The 26,009-nt window shown below is 38.1% G+C and overlaps 1 non-coding gene across 1 annotated transcript; it reads right to left on the reverse strand.

Annotated features, from left to right (window-relative positions):
* Window positions 1-24,595: 24,595 nt before the first annotated feature.
* On the reverse strand, window positions 24,596-24,698 carry LOC120089622 (small nucleolar RNA R71). The gene has a single exon (XR_005485295.1). It is a non-coding gene; the product is annotated as a small nucleolar RNA R71 (small nucleolar RNA).
* Window positions 24,699-26,009: the final 1,311 nt, after the last annotated feature.

The raw sequence follows: 26,009 nt of genomic DNA on the forward strand, positions 1-26,009 counted from the left end.
CGAGCTAGTAAGGGGACCTCGCGGACCTACAGATCATGTGCTCCAACGATCCGAGATTAATTGGCTAAACTCATTAGATCAGATTAATCCTCATTCGTTAACTAATGGGTCACTCCACTAAAGCCCATAGTTACACTCCCCTCAATGTAGATATATTATGTCCACATGATTTAACCATAATCAGCAAGTCGACCCTTCACAGGTTGTTCGTAATAACGGTTGGGTCAAATATCTGTTTGACTTCGAGATTACATCTTATTCCTCAAGTCTCTACTGATCCTCTAATGAACAACTGGTTTGTGATCCAATCACTAAACCAAACTCTCTCAACCTAGTGAGAGAGTAGGGCCCCTTGTTCAAGACCTGGATTCAGTACTTGAGAGAACAACCTTTCTCCTATCCCTAAATTGGGTAGGCGTGAACTCCGTCTTGCACCCTATGTCCCTAGCTATCTATCTGATCTTACCCCTAAAATGGGAGTCTTATTCAGCCAACACCGTTGAGCCAACTCTCACCTATGCAAATCTAAGGGCAATCCCGAATAAATAGGAGTTCATAGTTAGTTCAGGATTAAGATCGAGTTACCTAGGTCATCTAGGTGAAATAGTCAGTCTTATACTGTAAACAGTGTTATAAAGTAAGAGTGACTTATTTCTTGGTCCTGATCTTATGCAAACTCATTACATAGGACGCCCCCAGTCCTCATGTCATAACATGTACGAATTAGGATCACATCGTATGTTGCACTTTACAACTCTTTGTAACAACTACAGAGTAGGCCGCATTCAATGGTGTTACCAGAATAAGGTACCCAATCTTATTCATGTAACATAGATCATTTTGACTATTTACTTGAACCTGATTCATTCTTATGTCTCCACATAAAGTTCAAGTACTCATACAATAGTCATGGGTTTTAGTTTATTGGATTTATACTTTCATACAATTTATGAAATCAATAACAAGTATATTGATTATAGAAAATGTTCATCATTTTACAAACTATGAACTTTAGGACATAAAACCCAATATTAACCCCATCAAGTTGATCTATAAGATCCCAAACTGAATTGAAGTACATAGATTCCATCTTGAGATCCATGGATTTGATTCATTCATCTCTGTCAACATCCTCCATTGCCTTCTTATAAGACAATGGATCCTCAACTTCACCATCAACTATCATATCTAGGATTTCAGTTAAACCCATATAGTGAATAGATGGGTTCGCAACCCTCCCACTACGTCGACGTTCCCTCAACACTTAATTTGACCTACTAGATGAACCTACTTCAACAATTCTTGTTGAGGTACTAGGATTTTCAACAACTCTTGTTGAAGATTCAGTAGTTTCTTTGGAAAGTTCATTCAACATGATTTTACTTATGGGTCTGTGCTCCCTTATGTGGTCATCCTTAAGAAAAGTAGCATTTGTCGATACAAATACTTTGTTTTCTTTAGGATCATATAAATAACCACCTCTCGTCCTCTTGAGGTAGCCTACAAATAGTCATAGCCTTGAACGTGGTTCCAGTTTCTTAGGATTAGCCTCAAGCACATGTACCCCAGATTCTGAAATGACGTAAACTACCGTTACGACCATTCCATAACTCCAAAGGTGTTTTGGCAACACTCTTGAAGGGAGCACAGTTCAGGATATAAGCTACAGTCTCCATTGCAAAATCCTAAAACGAGTCAGGTAAGGAAGCATAACTCATCATAGGCCGAACCATGTCCAACATGGTTCGATTTCTCCTTTTTGATATACCATTCTGCTGAGGTGTACCAAGGGCTGAGAGTTGGGACACTATTCCATGTTTTATCAAATAGTTCAGGAAATATAAATCCAAAAACTCTCCACTTCAATCAGATCAAAGTATTTTAATCATTTTACTTAATGCATATTCAAGTTCAGCCTTAAATTCTTTGAACTTTTCAAAAGACTCGGACTTCTGTTGCATTAAATAAACATACCCATATCTAGAATAATCATCAGTGAAAGTGATGAAATATTCATAACCTCCCCTGGTTCTTACATTCATTGGACCACAAAGGTTTGAATGCACTAGCTCTAGAGATTCTTTGACCCTATGACCTTTTCTAGTAAAAGGCCTTTTAGTCATTTTGCCTTCAAGGCATTACTCACACACAGGTAAAGAATTTTTTCTAACTTGATTGGAAGTCCATTCTTCACCAACCTCTCAATCCTATATAGATTAATGTGTCCTAGTCTTAGGTACTAAAGTTGGGCATTTTCCTTAGGAGATATTCTAAGTTGTTTATTTTTAATTACGGCAATTTTAAATATCTCTACGTTATGGAGGGCATTTGTTGCTAATGGCCTTAGCACATACAAATTATTTTCAAGTTTAGCATAACATATATCAACACCATTCTTAGTAATAAACACTTTATTATAAGAAAATTGAAGTCGATATTTACATTCTAACAAACACTTAACAGACACTAAGTTCCTCTTTAAATCAGGAACTACAAATACATCATTCAAAATGAGAAATTTATTCTGTAAAGTTAACCGGAGACCTCGTACTACCACAGCTGAGACGACGTGCCCGGTTCCAACTCGCATCGTCATCTCACCAGCACCAAGCTGCCGCCAGGAACTAATTCCCTGAAATGAAGAACAAACATGGTTAGTGGCCCCAGAGTCAATAATCCAGGCAGAATCATCGTTTTCCAATAAACAAGTGTAACATCCCGAGTTTTTCATCATTCAAATTTTATATTTTCGTAAAATTTGAGGACAATTTTGTTATTTTTGAAATTCAGTTTTGTTTAAAGGAAAGATTTGGATCTATGTCGCATTAATTTAATTTTAAGTTAATGTCGAGAATGGAATTTAAATCCGGAGAAAATTGTTTTGATTTTTGGAAGTTGAAGAGAAAAAGGAAAGAGTTTTAAGAATATATATATATATATATGGAAGAAAATGATAAGATAAAAATAATTTAGAATAAAATAAAATAGTTTAGAATAAAATAAAATATAATTTTATTTATTTATTTATTTGATTGTTTATTTTATAACTCTATTCTCTTTCCCCTCTAGCACAAAAATCGAAGAGCCCATTTCCCCTTCAGCCTCACACGCTCCCCCTCCCCTCTCTGAAACCCTCGTCGTGAGCTGCCCTCCGCCTCCCAGCCGCGCCTTGTGATAACGGGCAGAAATGCACGTTATTACAACGTAGAGATATAAAACAATGCAGGATTGCGACGGTTAAAATATATAATATTGCGTCAAAAAGCATTAAGTTTACAACATTGCGATCGCATGCGTCCATCACATTAAAATAGCTAACTTATGTATTTTATGTAGGAAAATGCGTTGACGCAAGGTGAAATTGCGATCCAAGGAAATTAGCGTCCGAGCATATAAGAGATTGCGACTGCAAGGCTATGCGATCATATGCGTTCGCGAAAATCTGCTAAAAAATGTGGCCGCATAGAGCCAGCGCATCAAGGTGAAAGCTTAATAAATCACAATGAGACAGAAAGCTGATGACGGTCGATTCCGAATTAAGTTGACAAGCCGTTAACGACATACTGTAGCAAGTACACTCAACTTTTCGGTGACAAATATTCGGCGCATCAGACAGAGAATTAATGACATCCCATCAGTGCAATCATTCGAGAGAAAAAGTTCTTCACCCTGAAGCTCTATAAATACCGAAGGTCGCCTTCGTTGAAGGAGTTCGCCTAGTTCGGAGAGTTCACCAAAGATAGTTAGCCTTTGTTCATAGTTTCCATATACTTAGAAGGCAGAAGCGAGAGAAGGGAAAAAAACATCGGAAGATCGTCCTGGTCAGCTCGAGAGAGTGCCAGGGAGTGTGGAAAATAGAGAAAGGGCCGACTCTTACGAGAGCAAGAATATCTTTTGAGCATAGTAGAGAAGAACAATGTAAAAGCCTTGGGAAACAAGAAATTGCTACCAGGCTCTTTATCTTTATTTCACATTGTCATTCTATATTTTGATTTCATATATACAATGGAACTTGCATTTCTACATCTATTCAATCTCTTTACAATATGCATGAGTAACTAAACTTTCGAATGGGTTGAGAAGTACTTAGCTAACATGACCTAGGATCTTCATTGCATGCGATCATCTTGTCTTATGTTACGTCCATCACCCCTTTAGAGCTACTCAAGAGAGAGTCTAAAGAAAGAACCTAAGACTTGAGAGAGCTAGGTTAGAATCTAGACTTGAGAAAGTAAGATTATATTTGCATAAGCAAGAGATAGATTATGGTAGTATGCGGTCGCCCTGTGTATGTGTGTGTCATTCGTCATCGCATAGACAAGAATAGAGGCTTAGATGTAAGTCCTATAGACATCATCGCATACATCGTATGCGTTCTAAAACTAGAAGCCATAGCATTTGCATTGAGAGATGACTTGTTATTGTATGTGTGTAGCATGATCGCATAACATGAACGCAATCCTAGGAAGTGTTAGCTAAATCCCTTCTCAACCCATTCCCCCGCATACTCATCGCATCTTTCGTATTATTGATGCGTTATTTTATGTGGTGAAATTATGAAATGAATTGCGGTGATGGAAATGCGTTGTGCAACAAGTTTTCTCAGCAGAATCCAAGTATAAATCCTACTAAGTTTTCTGGCAAGTCCAGGGACGAACTCAGGGACTAAGGAAAATGGTATGCAGTGATAATTTTTATGAAGTCTTTGCAGTAACCAATAAATCAAGAGTTGTTTTTGGGTTGTTGTATGCGGTAATAAAAGTATGCGGCGGAGTTAAGACAAGGGTTGATAATATGGAAGATGCGATGAATATGCGGGGAACGGGTTGAGAAGGGGTTCAGCTAAAACTTCCTAGGATGCATTCATGTTATGCGATCGTGCAACACACATACAATAGCAAATCATCTCTCAACACAAATGCTACGGCCTCCAGTTCTAGAACACATACGATATATGCGACAAGTCTATAGGACCTACACATAAGCCTCTATTCTTATTTATGCGAATACAAATGACACAAACACAAACAAGACGACTGCATAATATCATAACCTATCTCTAGGGTGCATGCGATGCATGTTGGCAAACAGAGCTTATTTCTAAGTCCCTATCTCTTGCTTATGCAGATATAATCTTGGTCTCTCGAGTCTAGATTCTAACCTAGCTTTCTCAAGTCTTAGGTTCTTTCTTTAGACTCTCTCTCGAATAGCTCTAAAGAGGTGTTAGGTGCAACATAAGACAAGACAATCGCATGCGATGAAGATCCTAGGTCATGTTAGCTTAGTTCTTCTCAACCCATTCAATAGTTTTAGCTACTCATATGTGCTTTAAAGAGAGTGAACAGATATAGATAAGCAAGTCCCATTTTATAGATATAGAGTTGAAATCCAAAATAACAATGCGAAATAAGAATAAAGAGCCTGGTAGCAATCTCTTGCTTCCCAAGGCTTTTTACACTGTTTTTATCTACTCTATTTAAAAGATAGTCTCGCTCTCGTGAGAATTGACCCTCTCTACGCTTTTCCACGCCTCTGGATTCTCTCTCAAGCTGACCAGAGTGATCTTTTGGCGTCTCTTCCCTTCTTTTGCTCCGCCTTTGAAGTAAAAGAAAATCTACTTCTATCTAGGGAAAATTATCTAACTGTCCGAACTTCTTCACTGAAGGTTGCCTTTGGTATTTATAGAGCTTCGAGGTGAAAGATTGTTTCTCTCTTATGATTGCACTGATGGGATGGCATTAATTCTCTGTCTGATGCGCCGAATATTTGTCATCGAAAAGTTGAGTGTACTTGCTACAGTAGTTCGTTAGCGGTTTGTCAGCTTAATTCAGAATCGACCATCATCAGCTTTCTGTCCCATCGTGATTTATTATGCTTTTCACTCAGATGCGCCCACCAAGTTGTGTCGACTCTATGCAGCCATCCTTCTTGAGCAGATAATTATGGGTGCAAATCACCGCAAAACCTTGCGGTAATGCTGCGTTCGACCGTTGATTTCTTATGATCGCGTTTTCCACCTTGCGTCAACGCGTATTCTACATAAAAGAACATAAGTTAACTATTTTCATGATGGACGCCTGCGACCGCAATATTATGAACTTAATGCTTTTTGGACGCAATTATATATATTTTATCAACGCAAACCTTCATTGTTTAATAACTTAGCACTGTAATAACATGCATTTCTGCCCGTTATCACACCCCCAAATTTAAACAATGTTTGTCCTCAAGCATAAGCTAAAGATTTCCTTTAGAAAGTCGACCTCAATCTCTTTTTCTAGATTTCTCGAGGATACCTCATTCAAATCCTATGCACCAAAATTTCCTTAATTCTTATTTAGGTCTCTTCTTAAAATATTTCTAAAATTTAGTGACCGCAAGTTTAATCTTCAAAAAGACTTTACTAGATTCCAAGACATCGCATGATTTTTTTTTTCAAAAAAACTTTTTCACTGGGGTGTTAACTAATTTTTTATCCTTGCGTATTTTAAGCATTATTTTTTTTCTCTGACCTTGCACTAATCCAAGTGCCTCGCCTTCATTTTGGCTTGCCCCCACGGGTGTCATGCGAACATCCAACTACGAGCAGGGCGCTCTTTCTCAGACTAAACTCATACCCATTTGGCAACGGAGTTGCGGTCATTTTTATGCGTTGATCATGATTCCTACCTTCGTTTTGGCTTGCCCCCACGTGTGTCATGCGGACATCCAAATACGAGTAGGATCCAATCGCAACGTTATGAATTTTTTTTTTATAAGCTAAAAATAGAAAGGTCAAAAATGAATACCGCACCCCCAAATTTAAAATGCGGCAATGTCCTCATTGCCAAAAGATTAAAAGAAGTCATGCGATGTGCTTAGGAAGCTCCGTAAAGGATCAGTTTGAAAGAAAGCTAGCAAACCACTAACTTCTAGAAATATTTCATGAGATGACTGTTCTAAAATAAAGTTGATTCTAGTGTATACGAAAAAATGGAAGCATGTGTTTCATCATTGAAATCATAATTGGCAAAGAGAAAGCATGCGGTGACTTACTAAATTGATCAATGTTAAATGATTGCGATAACCAAAGGGGATGCGGTGATAAAATTTTCAAAATTAAAATGTGATGCGATAGTGCAAAATTTAGAATAAAGTCAAGGAAAAATACAATTCCCAAATTTGCGTTGTCGCCCGCATTATTTGTTGACGCATCCTACTTTGTGGCAATCTATTTTCTTCGGATTGCGTTGACGAAATTAAGTAGTTGCGTCTTCGTGTAGTGCCACCGCAATCGTTCACCTCAATTATTGCAAGAAAAACATCGAGAGGGTCCAAAAATATTTAAAAAATAGAGTTAACAAAATCGCTTACCGCAATCATTCAGCATGATCGCATTTTTTTAAGCAAAAAGATAGTTAAATGATAATACTAAGGAGTAGAGATAGTTTAAGATTTTAGGATTTCAATGGATACTTCACAAAACTTGCGTCCCTGATGAATTTAAATCGTCTGATAGCACCGAATATTTGTCACCGAAAAGTTGAGTGTACTTGCTACAGTAGTTCGTTAGCGGCTTGTCAACTTAATTCGGAATCAACCGTCATCAGCTTTCTGTCTCATCGTGATTTATTATGCTTTTCACCCTGATGCACCCACCAAGTTGCACCGGCTCTATGCGGCAATCCTTCTTGAGCAAATAATTGCGAGGGCAAATCACCGTAAAGCCTTGCGGTAACGCTGCATTCGACCATTGATTTCTTGTGATTGCGTTTTCCGCGTTGTGTCAACGCGTATTCTGCACAAAAATACATAAGTTAACTGTTTTCATGTGATGGACGCCTGCGACCACAATATTATGAACTTAATGCTTTTTGGACACAATTATATATATTTTATCAACGCAAACCTTCATTGTTTAATAACTTAGCACTGTAATAACGTATATTTCTGCCCGTTATCAATTATTAACTCTTTTCTCAACTCCATCGCATAGATTTTATACCCTAAACAACATACCAACCAACGCATTGATTTATTTGTTACCGCAAAGTAATTAAGAATTACCATCGCATACTATTTGCTTAGTCCCTGTGTTCGACCCTAGGCTTACCAGGCAACTCATTAGGATTTATACTTGGGTTTTGTTGAGAAAACTTGCATGCACAACGCATATTCCACCATCGCATTCTACACCATTATTTCATCACATTAACACAACGCATCACCTTGCTAGCCACCGCTCGTCCTCACTGATGGTCGCCCGTCGGTAAGTTATCCCCCACGCAGAAGCCATCACTTGCACCGCACATTTCGTCCATCGCTCGCCCATCCAGCCACGTGCGTTAGATCTGTCTGGCGTCGACTGCCCGAAGTTGCCGTGCGCTCCAGCCGTTTCCGTCGCCCGGTTCAATTGCGCGTTCGAGACGTCATCGACACCTTCCAGACACCGTAGGTCATCGCCACATGTCAGTTCGGCTATCCGACGTCACTTACTGCCATTCAGCCGCTATTTGGGTCGGAACCTTATTCGGGTGAGCTTTAGATTCAAGGCATGGAAGTTTTGAGGTGACACATAAAATTTAAGACTAATTTTGGAAAATATGGTTATATTGTAGTAAATTTTCCTTGGTAAGTAAATTGGGAACATTTGGACTAAATTGGATTTAAACCCCAAAGGATTAATTTAAATTTTGGACTCTTCATTTTAGGCCATGGCTGCTAAACTAAATTTAGTAATTTATGTTATAGGGCGAATTGAAGTTTATTCAAAAGCTATAAGGAGATTATTTTCGTGGACTGTTGTTCGTGGCTAAATTTGAGGTAAGTAAATTTTACTACTGGAACCGCCTTTTTGCCATGCAATAAACTGTAGATTTAATATTGAGGATCCTATGACTATTTACGAGGATAATTTTGATTGGTTTGAGGTTGAATGGACTATTTAGGAAGGATATATGAGCATATGGTAATATATCTAAATATGATTATGTATGAGCTTGATTTAGAATTTTATGAGTTATATTAAAAGGACGATTGAGCATGACCTTAAATTATCAGTTAAGTGGCACTCCTACTGGAATGTCTTAAAGTTAGATGAGGATTAGACATTTGTAAATCTATATAGTTATGCGATTTATTTTGAGAATGTGTAGACCGTACGATATATTCTGAAAGCCCGAATACTTCATTGTTTACATGATTTAGTACATGAAAGTGATGTGCTACAGTTGATCCATTTAAAACTAGATTAAATACGTATGTTGAGTTTAATTAACATAAGGTTGATGAGGAGATTTTAGAGGACTCAGGATTAAGTGAATATTATATGTAATATGAAGTTAAATGCAATCTCTTTTCCTTTTCAGACTATGTGACTGCATGAAAGTGATGCATGCCCGAGGGCGCTAGTACATGAAAGAGATATACTAAGGTTGCTGTGTATAAAAGTGATACATACCTAGAGAGTACTAGGGTGTACGTAAGAGGTGCACGCTCAGTGGGTTATGTGTATACGAAAGAGGTGTATACATAACCATGAGTATGAAAGAGGTATGCATCCCTACATTCATAGAGAGGATCTGGGGTATACAAAAGAGGTACACACTCAGTGGGCTATGTGTATACGAAATAGGTGTATACATAACCGTGTGTACGAAAGAGGTACACACTCAATGGTTATGTATATACGAAAGAGGTGTATACATAACCATGTGTACGAAAGAGGTACACATTAAGTGGGTTATGTGTATACGAAAGAGGTGTATGCATAACCATGTGTACGTAAAAGGTACACACTCAGTGGGTTATGTGTATATGAAAGAGGTGTATACATAACCATGTGTACAAAAGAGGTACACATTAAGTGGGTTATGTGTATACGAAAGAGGTGTATGCATAACCATGTGTACGTAAGAGGTAGACACTCAGTGGGTTATGTGTATACGAAAGAGGTGTATGCATAACCATGTGTATGAAAGAGGTACACATCCCTACAATCATAGAGAGGACCTGGGGTGTACGTAAGAGGTGCACTCTAGGGGAAAGGGGAAAAAAAAGTGAGCCATGAAAGGGAAATCTTCAGGTCCCACTAGTAAAAAGTTTCAGTTCATATTGCATTTATTGGACATAGATGCTTATCCTGACCTCGGTTAGTGGGGTTACTTATTGAGTATTTTATACTCACCCTTTCTCATGTTTATGTTTCAGGTAAGAGTAGGGAGACGCTGATGAATGACAAGCAGAATCCGTGATCGAGCCACTGGGACCAGTTTTATGCTTCTGCTCATGATATTTAGATTTCTTTTCATGTTTTTCAACTTTCAGTTTTGATATTTGAAACTTACTATTAAGATTTGTTTTTATACCTATTTATTATCATTTATAATTTATGGGTACCCTATTGTTTGTTTTTAATATTTGAATTTAGTGAAGGTCTTTTGAATTTACCTTATTTATTTAGCATTTATTTCACTATAAAAGGGTGTCATTTTAATTTCCATGCATGCATATATTTAGTAACGGCCTAACTTGAGTCCTAGGGGATCGGGTCGTTACAGTTGGTATCAGAGCCCATGTTTTGGGTTCTGAAGATTGACTTACTACGTAAGTCTAGGTAGTCCCTTTGGCCCAGTAACGGATTCCTCGTCATCGCCAGGTATGTCCTACTAATGGAAGTTTTCAGTACATAAATGAGATTAGTGATGTAATGTTTTAGTAACATGTTTTCTGAGAAAGACCCAGAGGTAAAGAGCTGATTTATGAGTTTATGACAGGACATGGCACCTAAACCTATAGCAAGAAAGACTGTTAGAGGAGAGGTTTAGGACCCCCAAGTGCAATACCCACGAGTTCAGGATCCTCCACCTCCAAGGGTGTAGAAAGAGGGAGTCGAGGGTAACTAGACCGTCCCGACAGCTCTGAATCCACCTATGACCCAAGTTGATGAGAAGGAAATGGAAGAAAGAATTAGTGAAGTTGTTCCATCCTCCCTGATGGAAAGATTGCAGGAGCTGATCCGAAACACGATGGCAGAACAGACTGCCCAGAACTAGGCTCAGAAGGAACAGGTGTCATTTGAGCAGTTGCAGCAGACCCAACCGCAGAATAGAGACATGTAGGGTCAGTCTCTTGAGGCTAAGCACTTGAGGGATTTCATTGCATTGAACCACTTGTAAAAAAAACCAAACATGTTTTAGCAAAATAGTTTAGTGTACCCTAAGTGATATCTATTTTGCAATAATGCTTTAGTGAGGCAAAAAATAAGTTACAGTGGGGTGATCAAGTGCCCCTTCACTGAAATGAGACATTTTCAACCATTAGACAGAAACAACTCATTGTAACTGAATCTAATAGTCACCATTGTTCGGTCCAAAATTTGTTAACATCCTTAACAATTCTATGTAAGTGTAACCCCTTATTTTAGGTCCTAGAGTCCCACCCTAATGAGCCAACCTTAGGGAAAAGTCGATTAGGACAAGAGACTATAGCAACCCTATCCATTTCTGGAGATCAAATAAAGAGTTATGCAAAACTGCCATCTTTTAGGGGGACACCCACGAGGCGATGCATAAAACTTTATCCAATATAATGAGAAAGATCGAGGGATATGTTGTCACACATCTCGCTCTCACTTACTATGAACACTCTCTTCATTCACCTTGGTATTGACCTACCCAAATGCCACCCATAAGGGGACACCCATGGTGCCTCGAGGCCGATGATAGATCTCACGGTGTGAACTTTTAGGGAGAAACGTGTAGAGGTTAAAGTGAAGTATCATATACACCATTTTCCTCCCACTGAATGTTCTACCTAGGGTTCATTAACTTAGAAAATCTGGTTACTGATTTTAACTAAGTGATTTGTTTAATTTGCTCAAAAACAACATGATTAAACAACTTTGATTCAAGTCTTATTAAACTCTTTAACAGACTTTCATCAAATTTGCATGATTCATCTTTCTAGATAGGTTCCTAGGTAGGGGTACGACATTTCCATCGACTTAAGTACCCCAGCCTAGCCAGAACCAACCTTAGACAAAAGGTCCCTTATAGATACATTTGTTACATATTTAATCTTTTATTAGGAATCAATTTAATCGTATTAAACTGATTTAAAAGATTAAACTTAGATTTCTAATCTTATTAGAAACGTGATCTTAAGTCTATCTCAATCAAATTTTAAAACACTTTCAGAAAATGATTAAAGCCTAATATATAACTAATATATAACTTTTATATAAACAAGTAATCAATTAAACTATAACATACATTCCATACATACATTCAACCTTATATTATAACATTTATAATATAAATGATGCATGGATATGCTATAATGCATGCATACATATATTATAACTCTTATATTTTATGATGCATAAGCATGATTTATGTAATTTAAACATGCATACTAATACATTATAATACTTATAATATAAAATGATGCATGAAAATAAATACATAACCTATTTAAAACATATGATATATATTATGGCATATATAATAAACATACATCACATGCATGTTTAATTAAAGTTGATAGACCAGAATAGTTAATCTCAAAACGGGAAAAATAAAGGCTAAACTATTACAAAAGCTAAGTCCACCGATTCGAAACAAGTGAATCGGGTCTTGAACCACTCATCTTGAAGCCTTGCAGCTTGATCGTGTAGAAAATCTCCTGATTGTCGAGCAACGAGCGTCGAGTATAAATGATCGTGTAAATGTGATCGCTTAGCTTTTGACTATGCGATAAGCATGAAAGTCCACGCGATCGTGCATCATGCATCGAGTAGCGCATATCATTCGATCGTGTAGCTAAAGACTATGCGATGAGCATGATAGTCTACACAATCAAGCAGTGTGCCCCGAGTATCGTATACTTTGCAATCATGTAGCTACTGACTATGTGATGAGCATGATAGTCTACACGATCGTTTAGCATGCATGCCTTGCGTCGAGTATTATATACCACGTGTTCATCGACTCAACGAGTGCCTATGCAATCATGCAACCAACACAACAGGATCATGTAGACAACTCTACATGATCACATAGCATTAGTTATGCGATCATTTAGCAGATGTTACACGATCGTGCAGAAAACTTTACACAAATGCATAGAAAAATCTAAACGACTGTTTAGCTCTAGCTACACGATGCGATCAATGTTTCGTCTTCTCCATCGAAACGCACTACAACTTTCACTTCTGAAGCTTCACAAACGACTCAAAACTAAAACGAATACAAACTCCATTGCAAGTTTAATGCCCAAAAACGTAGGGGGCCTTATAAATTAACTTTTGTAATGTAAACAGAAAGCCAAAATGGATATTACGACCCCAAAATATCCATTAACAACCATCCGCATACATTTAACAATTAAATGCAATGTAGAACTTAAAAACCCACCAAAAACTGTAAACGATTTCAAACAGAAAATGGAATTTAGAATTAGAACTACAACCTAGCTTTGATACCAATTGAAGGAACTCGTTTACAAAGCGATCTATGAGTGGAAGCAGATCGTTCAAATCTCATTTTCATTGAAAACATAAATTTACAGTAAACATATAGATTATGCATTCTAAGTAAAATTACAGCATGCTTTTGAAACAACAAAAAAGGTTCAAGTGATTATACCTTTGAAGAACACTTCTTCTCATACAACCCTCAAACAGCCACGAACTCTTCCAACATCAACAAGAACTTGAAGTCCCTCTTCAAGAAAATCACGTACCAAAAGGTTGAAGACACTACCACTTGGAATCCTTGGTATTCTTGGGATGAGAACCCAGGAGTGGTGGGCTCTGTCTATTTTGGTTAAGGGGAGTTTGAAAGTTTGGAGGAGGAAGACGATTGAGAAAGAAGCACTATCGTATAGTTTCTGCTTCTTTCGTTTAGTCTATCGTATAGGCTCTGTGTATTTCATCTAGCTTAGTTATGAAAAATAAAATCATATTTTATTTATTCTATTTGCCATAAAAAAAAAAAAACTAACCACCCACTAAAGTGGTTGGAGAGAATATAGGATTATTATTCAAAATAATAAATAATATAAATAAATATGATAACCAACTTAGGAAATTTAATTCCCTCTTATTAATTTGAACAATTCAAATTAACCCAAAAACTAATTCTCAACTAAATCCTTTTGAGCTATCAAGGGGATCTTATGGACTTGTAGCTTAAAGCTCCAACGGTACGTAAATAATTAATTAAACTCTTTAATTACATTATCCACTATCCGTTAACTGTCGGGCAATCCACTAAAGATTGACAGTTGCACTCTTCTCACTACATATATATTTATGTGTCCATTGGATATAACCAATCAATAGTATGATGACCCTTTCACAAATTGTTTGTATGTACAGCTGGGCCAAATTACTGTTTTGCCCATGTAGTTACATCTAACTTCTTTAGTACCAATGATCCCTTTTATGAATAATAGATCATAGTCTCACTATGACTAAACCCCTCTCGGGGCAGGAAAGGGTATGGTGCCACATTGTTCAAGACCCAGATCAGCCCTTAAAGGAGCAATTTATCTACTTACCCCTACTTTAGGGAAGGAGTGAATTTCATCTTGTGTAGCTGAGTTCCCAGCTCTCCAATCAGACAAATCCCCAAAATTGTAGGCTTGTTGAGTCGGCGATCTAGCCACTCTCACTCATATAAATTAAAGGATCGCCCTTATAGGCAGGAGTTCACAACTCACTCAGGATTAAGGTCATGTTACCTATGGTCATCCTAGTGAAATGAAAGTCTCTATTATGAACGGTATTATATAATGAAACTAAACATTTCGTGGTCCGGTCTTATACAACTCCTTTGTATAGAATATCCCCGCTCACATGTCCAATACATGAGTAATCAGGATCAGATCATTTGTAGCACTTTACAACATTTGTAACAACTACAAAGCGGATTATACTCATAGTGTCAACAAGATAAGGTACCCAACCTTATACATATACTACAGACCATTTAGGTATCACTTAAACATGATCCACCTGTATGTCTCCACATGCATGTTTAAGTTACAACGATAACTTTGGATGTTAGTTTATTAGTTAAATTGATGAAAACGTGAATAAAATATCATATATTAGGGCATCAAAGTGAATAAAATATCATATATTATTAATCACATACAAATTTGTTCATACAAAGTTTACAAACTCTAGGACCCTACGAGATTTAGGGTATCAACCCCAATAGTTCTTTCTAGGTTAGGGTATTTAAATTGATGAAAACGTAACACCCTACCTGGGAACTGAGCCGGAAAGGTGAATTAGATAGATTTATTACAAATATGCAAGTTTGATTATGAAGGAGTAATATAACATGCAACAGAACAAATTATAATCAATAAGCACTCTAACTACTCTTAACTTAAGTTTTAAACATGTTATTCAAGTGATATTCATAGAGGGTTTGAAGCAAACATTACCTTTGAAGACTTAATGCACGAATTCAGCAGAAATACTCCAAATTTGAGCTTGAAACTTCAACAAGACCACCACCAAGATCTTCTCTATTATGCATAAGAAGGAATGTGTGATGGAAATGCTCAAGTCAAGCTGAATTGGAGAGGAATTTGGATAGGTTTTTAGAGTTTTCAAATTTCCAACACTTCAGTCAGTTTTTTCCAAAAATCCACACCAAATCCATGCATTAAGATTCATTATCCTGTTTTCATGTAGGGAGAGTGGCTTGCATGGAGGGCAGCTCCTACTTGGAGCTGATTTCAAATTGGAGGTGGGTTTGGGTGACAAACCACCCAAGAGATAGTTAATGGATTTTTCCAAAAATTGGAAAAATCCATTAACCCTAAAATCAATTTTTAAAGCTAAAAATGATTTTATAATTAAATAAAACTATTTTATTTAATAATTAGTTTTATATAATTAATAAAACTAATTTCAATTTTTAATTAAAATTATTTAATATCTTAATATTATATTAATAAAATACCAATTCCACCAATATGATTCAATTTCATATTTAAATCATAATTGAAATATTAATTGATTCTCCAATTTCGTTTACTTTCATCTAAATTAAACATTTTTAATTGTATCAAATACAATCAACTGAAAACCTTAAAAATTGAATTTGAACATTTCAAATTCATAACCCTAAATCCAAAATTCATCCGATTAATACTCAATTTGTTATTCCATTCCAATATATGAGCTAGTAGAGGGACCTAATGGACCAACAGATTATGAGCTCCAACGATTTGTAATTAATCAGTTAAACTCTTTAAACCGAATTAATTACTATTCGTTAACTATCAAGGCACACTACTATAGTTCGATAGTTGCACTCTCCTCACTGCAGATATAGTTCTATCCATTTCGACCATAATCAGTAAGTTAATCCTTCACAGGTCGTTCATATTTACAACTGGGTCAAAATTACCGTTTTACCCCCGTAAATACATCTTGCACCTTAAGCTCCCACTGACCCTCTATTGAACAATTGATTTATAATACCTTTTATAAATTATATCCCTCTCTACCAAGAGAGGGTGGGGCCCTGTTGTTCAAGACTAGGCATCAGCACTTAAGAGAACTACCTATCTACTAACTCTAAGTCGGGTAGGAGTGAATTCCATCTTGCATAGCTATGTCCCCAGCTATTTATCCGGTCTTATCCCCAAAATGGGAGGCTTATTGAGCAGTGTTGTTGGACTACTCTCACCTATGCAAATCAATGGATAATCCTGTAATAAACAGGAGTTCATAGTTAGCTCAAGATTAAGATCGAGTTACCTTAGGTCATTTAGGTTGAAATAGTTAGTTTTAACAGAAAACTGTTGTAAAAAGAAAAGTGATTATTTCGAGGTCTAGTCTTATACAAACTCATTGCATAGGATGCCTCCACTCACATGTCTTTACATGAATGATTAATGGATCACATCATTTGTATCAATTATAAAAAATGGGCCGCATCCAGTAATGTTACCAAGATGAGATACCTAACTTCATCCATATACTTATAGACCATTTAAGCTATATACTATAACTTGATCCTGCTTATGTCAACACATAAAGTTAAAGTATTCATACAATAGCTAAGGATATGTTGTTTGGATTTTCTGAATAGAATGCAAAATCAATACCTTTATTGAATAAAATACTCAATAATAATTTATAGAATGTTTAACATGAATTACGAATTGCGAGTTTTAGGACATCTCCAACAAATTAAATTCTATTAAAGATTTTAATAGACCTCAATCAAAATTGTTTAAACTATTCAAAGGCATGTGATGTTTTGGGCCAAATTAAACAATCACTTAGATAAAATCAGTAGCTAGATTTTTCTAAGTTAATTAACCCTAGGTAAAATGCTCAGTGGGAGGGAAATGGGGTATATGATACTTTATTTCATCCTCTTCACGTTTCTTCTTAAAGTTCACACCGTGAGATCTATACTCGACCTCAAGGCACCATGAGTGTCCCCTTACGAGTGGCCTTTGTATATATCAATATCAAAATGAATGGAGAGAATGTTTATAGTAAGTGGGAGCGGAACGTCTGACAACACATCCCTTGGTCTCTCTCATTAGTTTGAAGTAAAGTTTCATGCATGACCTCGTGGCACCGTGGGTGTCCCCCTAAATGATGGCATTTTTGCACGATGCTTTATTCAACCTCCAGAAATGGATAGGGTTGCTTTAGTTTCATGTCTCAATCAGTTTTTCCCTACGGTTGGCTTATTGGGGCAGAACTTGAGGACCTAAAATGAGGGGTTACACTTACAAGAATTGTTAAGCGAGTTTGACAAATTCTAGACCGAACAATGGTGATTAATAGTGACAATAACAAGGAATTATTCTGTCTATTAGTCGAGATTGTCTAATTTCAATGAAGGGGCACTTGATCACCCTACGGTGACTTTTGTCCTGCTAAACAGAAGCATCATTACAAAATAGATGTCACTTAGAGTACACTAGAATATTTTGCTAAAATTGATTGGTTGTCTTGCTGGTTTAACGCAAATAAACTAATAATTTGTATGGTTTCAGCAAATTTATTTCACAATGACTTTTACTACATTAAATCTACTCGCCACTGACAAACTAACGAGTGAAAATTACACCTCATGGAAAAACGCGGTCAACACAATACTCATCATCGATGACCTTCGTCTTGTCCTTATGGAGGACTATCCTCGCATTCCAGCTCTTAATGCTACTCAAAATGTTCAAGAGCATAAGAGCATTGAACATGGGCCTTCTCCGGAGCGTACATCTTGGCGAGCCTTTCCAAAGTCTTGGCCAAGAAGCATGAGCCCATGCTCACAGCACGGGAGATCATAGAGTCCTTAAGGGTAATGTTCGGACAACCATCCACACAGCTCAGGCATGACGCTCTCAAGCACATCTTCAATGTCTATATGTAAGAAGGGGTCTCTGTTCGACAACACGTTCTCAACATGATGGTCCACTTTAACATGGCAGAGATGAATGGGTCCATCATCGATGAAGCCAGATAAGTTAGCTTCATTTTGGAATCTTTACCTGAAAGTTTCCTACATTTTTGTAGCAATATTGTTTTGAACAAGATTGACTACAACCTAACCATCTTGCTCAACGAGCTACATACCTTTCAGTCCTTGATGAAAAGCAAGGAACATAAGGGTGAGGCAAATGTTGCTTCATCCTCTAAGAAGTTTCATAGAGGTTCTACCTCTAGGAAAAAGTTTGTACCCTCTTTCTCTGGCACCAAAAAGTGGAAGAAAAAGAAATGTGGAAAGGGGAAAGCTAACCCATCAACTACCGCCCAAAAGGGCAAGAAAGCCAAGGTTACAAAAGGAATTTGTTTTCATTGCAACCAGAAGAGACATTAGAAGAGGAACTGTGCCAAGTACTTGCCAGAAAAGAAGAAGGCCAAACAAGGTAAATGTGATTTCCTTGTTTTGGAACCTAATTTCTATAAAGTGTTTACTTGAACAATCTTATTGTATCAACTTCCATGTAAATAAAGTGTTTATTTCAAAAAAAAAAAAAATGGCATTGATATTTGTTCTGCTTAACTGAAAAACAATATGTGCTAAGACTGTTAGCAACTAAGGCACTTCATAACACTAAAATGTTTAAAAATACGGTAACTCAACATAAAAGACTTAAAATGTCTCCTAAAGAAAATTCCCAACTTTGGCACCTAAGATTAGGACACATCAATCTAAATACGATTGAGAGGTTGGTGAAGAATGGATTTCTAAGTGAGTTAGAAGAAAATTCTTTACCTGCATGTAAGTCCTGCCTTGAAAGCAAAATGACTAAAAGACCCTTTCACTGAAAAAAGGTCACAAGACCAAAGAACCTCTAGAGCTGGTAAATTCAGACCCTGTTGTCCAATGAATATCAAAGCAAGGGGAGGTTTTGAATATTTCATCACCTTTACTGATGATTATTCAAGATATGAGTATGTTTATTTAATGCAACACAAGTCTGGATCTTTTGAAAAGTTCAAAGAATTCAAAGCTGAAGTTGAAAATGCATTAACAGAACAATTGAGACATTTCGATCTGATCGAGGTGGAGAGTTTATGGATCTGAAATTCCAAAACTATTTGATAGAACATGAAATTGTATCCCAAATCTCAGTACCTAGTACACCTCAGCAGAATGGTATATCAGAGAGGAGAAATTAAACTTTGTTGATGAGTTACGCTTTCTTACCTGACTTGTTTTAGGGTTATGCAGTAGAGACTGTAGTGTATATTTTAAACTGTGTTCCATCCAAAAGTGTTACCAGAAAACCTTTGGAGTTATGGAATGATCGTAAATCTAGTTTACGTCATTTCAGAATCTGGGGTTGTCTAGCATATATGCTCGAAGAAAATCCTAAGAAATTGGAATCTCATTCAAATTTGTGCCTATTTGTAGGCTACCTCAAAGGAATGAGAGGTGGTTTCTTCTTTGACCCTAAAGAAAATAAAGTGTTTGTATCAACAAACGCTACTTTTCTTGAAAAAGACCACATAAGGGAGTACAAGCCCCGCAATAAAGTTGTGTTGATTGAAATTTCCAAATAAACTACTGAACCTTCAACAAGAATTGTTGAAGAACCCAACACCTCAACAAGAGTTGTTGAAGTTGTATCATCTAGTAGGTAAAATCCACTTCAAGTGTTGAGGGAACCTCGACACAATAAGAGGGTTGCGAACCCACATGTCCATTACATGGGTTTAACAGAAATCCTAACTATAGTAGCTGACGAAGATGTTAAGGATCCATTGTCTTACAAAGAAGGCAATGAAGGATGTTGACAAAAATGAGTGGATCAAAGCTATGGATCTCAAAATAGAAATAATGTACTTCAATTCGGTTTAGGACCTTATAGATCTACCTGATGAGGTTAAACCTATAGGTTGCAAATGGATCTACAAGAGAAAATGGGGTGCTGATGGGAAGGTGTAAACCTTTAAGGCTAAACTAGTGGCAAAGGGTTATACCCAGGTCGAGGGAGTCGACTATAAGGAGATTTTCTCACTTGTTGCTATATTAAAGTCTATCTGGATCCTCTTGTCCATTGTCTCATATTATTGTTGGGTTGATGCCCTAAATCTCGTAGGGTCTTGTAGTTTGTAAACACTTGTAAACAAATTTTTTGTGATTTATAATATGAGATATTTTATTCACCTCAATCTATGAAATATGAGATATTTTAGTTGCATTAACCACAAACCAATAAACTGAGATCCCTAGTTATCGTTGTAACTTAAGCATGTATGTGTAGACATACAAGTGGATCATGCTTTAAGTGATAACCTAAATAGTCAGTAGTATATGGATAAAGGAAGGATACCTTATCATGGTGACACTACAAGTTTGGCCCGCTTTGTAGGTGTTACAAATGTTGTAAAGTGCTACAAATTATCTAATCCTGATCATTTGTGTATTAGACATACGGGCGGGAATACTTTATACAAAGGAGTTTGTATAAGATCGGACCACGAAATATTTAGTCTCGTTATATAACGTCGTTCATAATTGAGACTTTCATTTCACTAGGATGACCATATGTAACGACCCGACCCCCTAGGACTTAGGTAAGGTCGTTACTAAAATAAATGTATGCACATAATTTGAAACGACGCTTAGTTTATTTGAAATAAATGTTACTTAAACAAGAGAAGTTCAAAAGGCATTATTAAATGCAATTGTTAAAACAAATAATAGGGTACCCAAATTCTTAAAGACTAACAAAAGTATAAAAAGAAATAATCCTTAGAAATAAATTTCAAACAATAAAACTAACTATTAAGGGAAAAATAAGGACTCAAATTTTAAGATGCGAAAGCGAAAAAGTCTTGTCCCAGTGACACGATCACGAATTCCACTGCGCCATCACCGGTGCATCTTTACCTTTTCCTAAAACATAAACATAAGAAAGGATGAGTATGAAATACTCAGTAAGTAACCCCACCACTGGGGTCAGGCTAAGCATCTATGCACTCTAGATACCCACCTATGGCACATATACACACATGAACAGGGAAGAGACTGAGTTCTATTCTACTGTAGTTAAGTATACCCACTACCTCTGGTGAATCCCGTAGGAAATACAAACTGGTGAATCCCGAAGGAGACACAAAGTGATGAATCAAAAAGGAAACACAAAACTGGTGAATCTCGAAGGAAACACAAACTAGTGAATCCCGAAGGAAACACAAACTGGTGAATCCCGGAAACACAAAACTGGTGAATCCCAAAGGAAACACAAACTGGTGAATCCTGAATGAAACACAAAACTGGTGAATCCCGAAGGAGACACAAACTGGTGAATCCCGAAGGAAACACAAAACTGGTGAATCCCGAAGGAAACACAAACTGGTGAGCATCTAACTAATCAGTGAGGATATTCACATAGTCTCAACATTTAAACACCGTACGAATCTATGACATATATGTAACCCTCGATACCATGGCTCTACCACATACACATAATCCTCAACAACATATTCTACAACATTCATGTATACCTTAACATCATAACATACAAGTATGCCTCAACATCAACAGATCAGATACCAACATATGGAAACACATACCACTTCATATTAACAATCAAGTGCCTAGGAGTATATGTAATCAAATCAGGACTCGTGCCAAAACATACTTTGATCCAAGTCATACTATCAATCAACATGCTAACGTTTACCATAACATACACTCATCATGCTAGCATATAACTAAAACCTGGCCCATGGGCAGTTCCAGTGGTAAGATTACTTACCTCAAATGAAACTCTATGAATAACAAAAATCAGACGACCAAACTATGGCGGCAACCCGAAGTAGCGGTTCCAATTCTGAAAACAACTCAAATAATTTCAGTTCAACCATAATAGCGAAACTTCAGACCCAAGTCCAAACTATCCAAAAACACTTACCCAAAGGATGAAGATCACTTCCAACCTCCCTTGACGACGCTCCCTCTAAGTCCAAGCTTCGCTAAAACTCACCTTCAAATAAAACCCAACAACTATGAATCAAAATGACGAAACCCAACGTTAATGGCTAAGAGATCGAACCGAGCTACCTCAACCATACCTAGGACAGATCCGACGGCGACAAAGGAGACGGTCGACGACGAATCTGGGTTTGGCGAAGCGTGAAGTGGTGGCAGCTGAACGGATCAGACGAACGGCGAGCTAGGCTGAGGGCTTGAAAGATGGGTTTCCGACAGAGGGGCGTCAGACGAACGAAAACAACGCCTTTAGCTGAGCGACGCAACTACGAATGGAGGAGGAATCGGCTGGGCGAGCGGCGGCGACTTTTAATCTGAGCAACGAAGGAGGCGCGACGTAGGTCTGATGAGAGAGTGAGGGGAGGCGCGGCTTTCGGCGGTAGGTCTGGCTCATGCGGTGGACAAAGGTGCGTCTTGGTTGTGAGGAGGGCTCGGCGGCGGTTGGACGGCTGTGAAGGGAAGGTGCGGCAGCGGTCTGATGAGACAGTGGGGGGGCACTCGTGCGAGAGAGGGGTTGCGTGAGGGAGGGGGTGGGTGCTCCTTTTTATTTTAAAAAAATATTAATAATAATAATAATAATAAAAGGAAAGTAATATAACTCCAATTAAATCTTTTCCTTAAACCACTTTATACCACTTAATTTCTTTTCTTTTCCCAAGAAAATAACTTCTTGCCATAAATTTCCAAATTGAGGTTGAAAGTTGAATAATTCGAATAATTTCCATGCCAACACTTTAATCCTCACGCTTAAACTTTAAATTCAAATTTTCAAACATGCCCTTCAACTAAGAACAATTACTGGAAAAAAAAATAACATTATTAATAAATAAATAGAAAGGTGCGGGATGTTACATTCTTCCCCCCTCAAAGAACTTTCGTCCTCGAAAGTTCATCCTTGAAAAAGCTCCAGGTATTGGGCCTTCATCTCATCCTCTCGCTCCCAAGTGGCCTCCCTGAACTGGTGGTTCTACCATAGGACTTTCACAAAAGCATTTTCCCAATGGCACAATGCCTTTACTTCTCTGGCAAGGATCTCTATGGGCCTCTCCTCGTAGCTCAAGTTATCATTCAATCGTAAGGGCTCGTAGTCAACTACATGGGACGGGTCTGTCACATACTTCCTTAGCATCGAAACATGGAAGACATTATGAACTGAAAACAACTCTGGGGGCAAGGCCAAACGGTAAGCTACAGGACTAACTCGTTCTAGGACCTCGAGAGGTCCAATGAATCTCGGACTCAACTTTCCTTTCCTGCCAAACCTTAGAATACCTTTCATGGGTGCCACCTTTAAGAACACTTTCACCCCAGTCTCAAATTTCAGGTTCTTACATCTTACATCGACATAGCTCTTCTATCTGCTCTGGGCTGTCTGCATACGGACCCTGATCTTCTGTATTGCCTCATTCGTGGTCTGCACCAATTCAGGTCCTTACAATCTCCTCTCTCTTACCTCATCCCAACACACAGGGGACCTACAACTCTTCTCATATAGGGCTTTAAAGGGTGATTTCCCAATAGTGGACTGGTAGCTATTATTGTATGCAAACTCCATTAAGTGCAAGTGAGCATCCCAGCTTCCTGAAAACTCTATGGCACAGGCACGCAACATGTCTTCCAGTATCTGATTCAATCTCTCTGTCTGCCCATCAGAAAGGGAAAGAGAAATTGCGGAAGAACAACAAAATCAACTAGCTCAGCAACTGGCTCACGCTACACAGAACCCAATCTTGATGGAAAACAACAGCATGTGTCCTATGAGAGAATATGCGTCCCTTGTGCTATATGATTTCTCTCCAGGAATCATATATCCGACGCCTAATGGAATCAGGTTTGAAATGAAATCTGTTATGCTCCAAATACTCCAGACTGCTGGGCAATTTGGGGGAGCCGTGGCGAACATCCTCATGCCCATATGAAGCATTTCTTGGAAACGTGCAATTCCTTTGTGATTCCTGGAATCACACTAGAGGCAATCAGGCTCTCCTTGTTTCCCTATTCTTTGTGAGACGACGCAAAGAAATGGGTGAGTTCATTAGAGCCTAGGGAAATCACCACATAGGAAAAGTTGGTGGAAAAGTTTATGCAGAAATACTTCCCACCTACCACCAATGCGAGGAGGCGTCGGAAAATCATGAACTTTGAATAGGAAGACACTGAGACCTTGAGCGCTGCATGGGAGCGTTTCAAGGGCTTGGTCAAGAACTGCCCGAACCACGGGCTACCTTTGACTATTCAGATGGAGAAATTTTATGGCGGACTAAACAGGGCGTCACAGATGGCAACAGACGCAGCAACAGCCGGAGGACTGATGGACAAATCCTATACTAAAGCTAAAGAAATAGTAGACCGCATTGCCAAACATAACATGGAGTGGGTAGATGACACATACGATGGAAGAAATGACAAGAAAAGAAGATCTCATAACATTAACTTTGTTGATGCCAACGCGATAGCCACGCTCTCCGCTCAAGTGACTACCATGACCAGCCTTCTACAGAACATAACGCTAGGTAGCGCACCAAACCAGCAAAAGGTGAATCAAGTGGAGGCGTTTGGGCAACCCATGGTAACCTGTGTGGGATGCGGAGATTTTCACTCATATGCTGAGTGTTCTCAAAACCCTCAGTCAGTATGTTTCATCAAGAGTAACCCATCAACAGCGCTTCAATAGAGGTGGCCATGCATCGTGTTCTGGAACTCCGCTAGAAAACCTATTGAAGAAATATATAGCCCACAACGACGCAATGATGAAGAGTCAGGCGTCATCAATCAAAAACCTGGAAATCCAGGTGGGGTAGATTGCAAGCGAGTTGAAAAGCAGGCAGCCAAGCATTCTACCTAGCAATACAGAGACACCTGGGAATAATAAGGGGAAAGAGCAATGTCACGCAGTGACTTGCAGAGTGTAAGAGCCCTTGCAGAAAGAAAGATAAATCCAAGAAACAATAGTCCTTCAAAAGAACGCATTACATGTTCAACGGATCAGGAAGAGAGAACGCCAAAAAATACAAGCCATTCGAAAACCAGCACATCTAACGTGGGAAAGCAGGAGGTACCTCTAAACGCACCATTCCCCAAGCATCTGATGAAGAAGAATGATGAACATTAGTTCAAGCGCTTTCTCGAGCTTCTAAAGCGGCTGCACATCAACATTCCACTCATAGAAGCTTTGGAGCAGATGCAAACATACGTGAAGTTTTTTAAGGACGTTTTGACGAAAAAGAGAAAAGTCAGTGAGAAAGAAGTAATAGCACTAACGCAGGAATGCAATACTTTAGTAAGCAATAAGCTACCACAGAAGCAGAAGGACCTAGGGAGCTTCAAAGTTCCTTGTTCAATTGGAGGATTAGATGTGCGTCATGCGTTGTGCGACCTAGGAGCGAGCATCAATCTCATGCCCCTTTCAGTTTTTAAGAAATTGAGGATTGGCGAGGCACAACCTACTTCTATCACCCTTCAACTCGCTGACAGAACAATTAAGTACCCGGAAGGGAAGATTGAAGATTTTTTGGTGAAGGTTGACAGTCTCAT

Source organism: Benincasa hispida, chromosome 10, assembly GCF_027475165.1.
Source record: "Benincasa hispida cultivar pf3 chromosome 10, pf3_genome.v1.1, whole genome shotgun sequence".
Lineage (NCBI taxonomy): Eukaryota > Viridiplantae > Streptophyta > Magnoliopsida > Cucurbitales > Cucurbitaceae > Benincasa > Benincasa hispida.